This window comes from Lipotes vexillifer, unplaced genomic scaffold (assembly GCF_000442215.2).
Source record: "Lipotes vexillifer unplaced genomic scaffold, Lipotes_vexillifer_v1.1 scaffold1084, whole genome shotgun sequence".
Classification (NCBI taxonomy): domain Eukaryota; kingdom Metazoa; phylum Chordata; class Mammalia; order Artiodactyla; family Lipotidae; genus Lipotes; species Lipotes vexillifer.
In genome coordinates, this window is record NW_006785495.1 from 504,940 (window position 1) to 507,762 (window position 2,823).

The following is a 2,823-nucleotide window of genomic DNA, read 5'->3' on the forward strand; positions in this document are numbered from 1 at the left end:
CATTTTTCTAATGATGGGTCCATGCATTCAATCCATTTTTTCAAAGAGGTCTGTGATACCCCCAATTTTAAGCTTAAGGTTCTTTCCTCACAGAGTTAAAACGCCTAACATGGCCAAATATTCAAGGAGAGGAAAAAAAACATTTAACTATGTTACTTTCAAAGTGTAGACTTCATACTCACTACATCATTAATCATATTGGTTTCTTATTCAAAATACAGATTCTTGGCCTTACTGAATTAAATAATCTGGACGCGGGCCCCTCAAATCTGCATGCTTAACAAGCTTGTGATGTAATTTAATATTAATACTAATTTATTTTATTTATAAGTGAGTTGATGTAATTTAATATTAATAACAGAAACACATGATTTATAACATTTATGTACTTGCTATACATAAACATTTAATATGTATTATTTTAAGGCAAAATTATAGATGGTAGGCCTCTTATCAAGGTTTGGAATGTAGAATTGAAAGAGAAACGTGTACCTTCATTATGTGCCTTTTAACATAACATGCTATATGACTGGAACTTTTGATTGATCTCATTGAAATATTTGTAAACTTAAATATTTTTTCAAGCAGCAACTGATTACGTACATAATCTATCAAATGCTGAGGCAGCTGAAATTTGCATTCAGTAATCACACACCATAACTTCTGCTTATTACCACTTTCTCAGCCTCCTTTCATAATTTCTACAAGTTTATAAATATCAGAAATTGAGATTGGTTTTTCATAATTTTTCAACAAGAATTTTCAAATTACTTCATATGATTATTTTTCTCCTCTGTTTTCAAATTAACTTTACAGTGGCAAGATTTTTAGTTCCAGAATTTTGTCAGGTATAAAAGTCAGGCTAAAAGGTCAGTAATTCTCAGGTACATTCTATTTCATTTTCTAAATCATCTTAATGTTCTAAGCTGCTTAATCCTCAAACTGTCCATGCAGCTTCCCTTCTAAAATGCAGCCGTTGAACAGAAGGAAAGAACAATGCCAAAATGACAGCATAAAGATTCAGAGGGATGGTTTGTATAAAACTCTAATTGGCACTTTATATGACATTTTAAAGGCATTAAGTATTTCAAAGTCATTAAGAAAATTGTTATTATTGCACAAGTCATTTTAAAAGAATAAATTTACCCACCAGGCTATTAACTCCTCAGTATGAATTTCCTTTGAACAGTGAATAAAATCCATAGTGATGTTCTTACACTTTCAGACTGTAATTAGAATTAATAACTTAAAATTTACAAATATTGTCTCTAAATAAAATTAATACAATGTATCTTGTGAAGTTGGTACTTTTTAGGGTTGGACATCAGCATTTTCATGAGCATGATGTATTTCCTTCCCATATGCTTTATTATTTTTGAGTTAGAAAGGAATAAATAAACAAATGATAATTTTTAGGGCAATCTGTAATCCTGACAAGTATAAAGTTCTGTCAGTGTTTTCCTTCTTTCAAAGGTAATTCCACAGAGTTGCGCAGTTTGTCTCCCATTTTCATTTAGAATACTTCTCTGTTCCAGCTTCATCGGCTAATTGAGTATTCACCATACCACAAGTGCGATGTGTACGGAAATGCATTCAAGAAAAGATTAAACCAGGAGGTTGCCAATTTGCAGTTGGACTTTAACCTGCTTGCTTTTAATAATGCTTGAATATAGATCCTAATTTATAGGCTTGGTGTGAATAGTATTAAACCTTCTTGACTATTCCCTTGCACTTTGAATGTTCACTGACCTGTGAAGATAGCCAAGTGGATAAACTTATACTTAGACCCAGCAAATCAGAGGGCTATTAGAAATTGAGCTAATCTCGATTTTTTCTTTTAACTTCATGTTACATATATATTGATTTTTTTTTTAAACTAAGAAGACCTGAAAATAAAAATGACACACTTAAACTGACTTTAAGTGTCAGTTAAAGGCAAAAGAGAGCCTCTGAAGGCAGAAGCCACCAAAGAAGAGGGGCTCTAAGGGCTGAGATGTCAGTTCCTGCCCCTCCGTCCATCTTGCTCTGTGTATTCTTTCAGCTGGACCTTCCTTGAAGAGCGTGGTCGGCCATGTCCAGTGTCGCCACAAAGAACAAGGAAGATTAATGCTAAAGGTTTTTTTGGTTTTGGTTTCTGTTTTTTTGCTTGAGGCAATTAGAAGCCACAGATAACCTTGTGAAATCAGGTCCTGTAGAGAGGTAAGGACATAATTCAGATGCCTGCTGGGTGAATAGTGAAGGGGAGGTAAGGAAGTGGGAAATAGTGGTGGAGGTGGGCTCATCTGTCAGGAAGCGTAGCAACCATTGCTAGAAAGTGAGCTCCTGGGGCCCCTTACCAGGGAGCCTCCTAGAGTTATGCAGTGCACAATCTGAACCAAGTCAAGCAGGGACCTAGTACCCATAGCTTTTATTCTTTGCAACACTGAACACACAACATAACTGACCCTTAATGAATGAACTTAATGAATGTTCCTTGAATGACATCAAAGAAAAATGTACCCAAAAGAAGGAAGGAAAGATTTTTTTACCAAGAATCTAGTGATGAAAAGGAAAAGAAAATCATGTTTCTGATTTGAAGATTATACCCAGAATCAATTCAATTTTATTTTGAGAATTAGGCAGAGTCAGAAAGAAACATAATGATAGTAATAATAGCACAGCCTTGTGTTGGCATAAAGCTTGACTGCTCATGAACCTTTTTTTTTTTTTTCATATTCGCTGTTTATTTCTTTATGGAAAAGTTCAGCATAGGACATTTAGGAAAGAACTGTAACCTAAAGAACATTAAAAGTGAAACAAAAGGTAGGAAAAGAGAAGGTAGGG

The 2,823-nt window shown here is 34.3% G+C and overlaps 1 protein-coding gene across 1 annotated transcript in view; it reads left to right on the plus strand.

Annotated features, from left to right (window-relative positions):
* The first annotated feature begins 2,168 nt into the window (after window positions 1-2,168).
* Window positions 2,169-2,823, plus strand: part of CTXN3 (cortexin 3) — a 10,837-nt gene continuing 10,182 nt past the window's right edge. The window contains exon 1 of the mRNA XM_007457610.1: window positions 2,169-2,227. The gene's annotated coding sequence lies outside the window, so the exon portion shown is untranslated. The remainder of the gene's footprint in view (window positions 2,228-2,823) is intronic.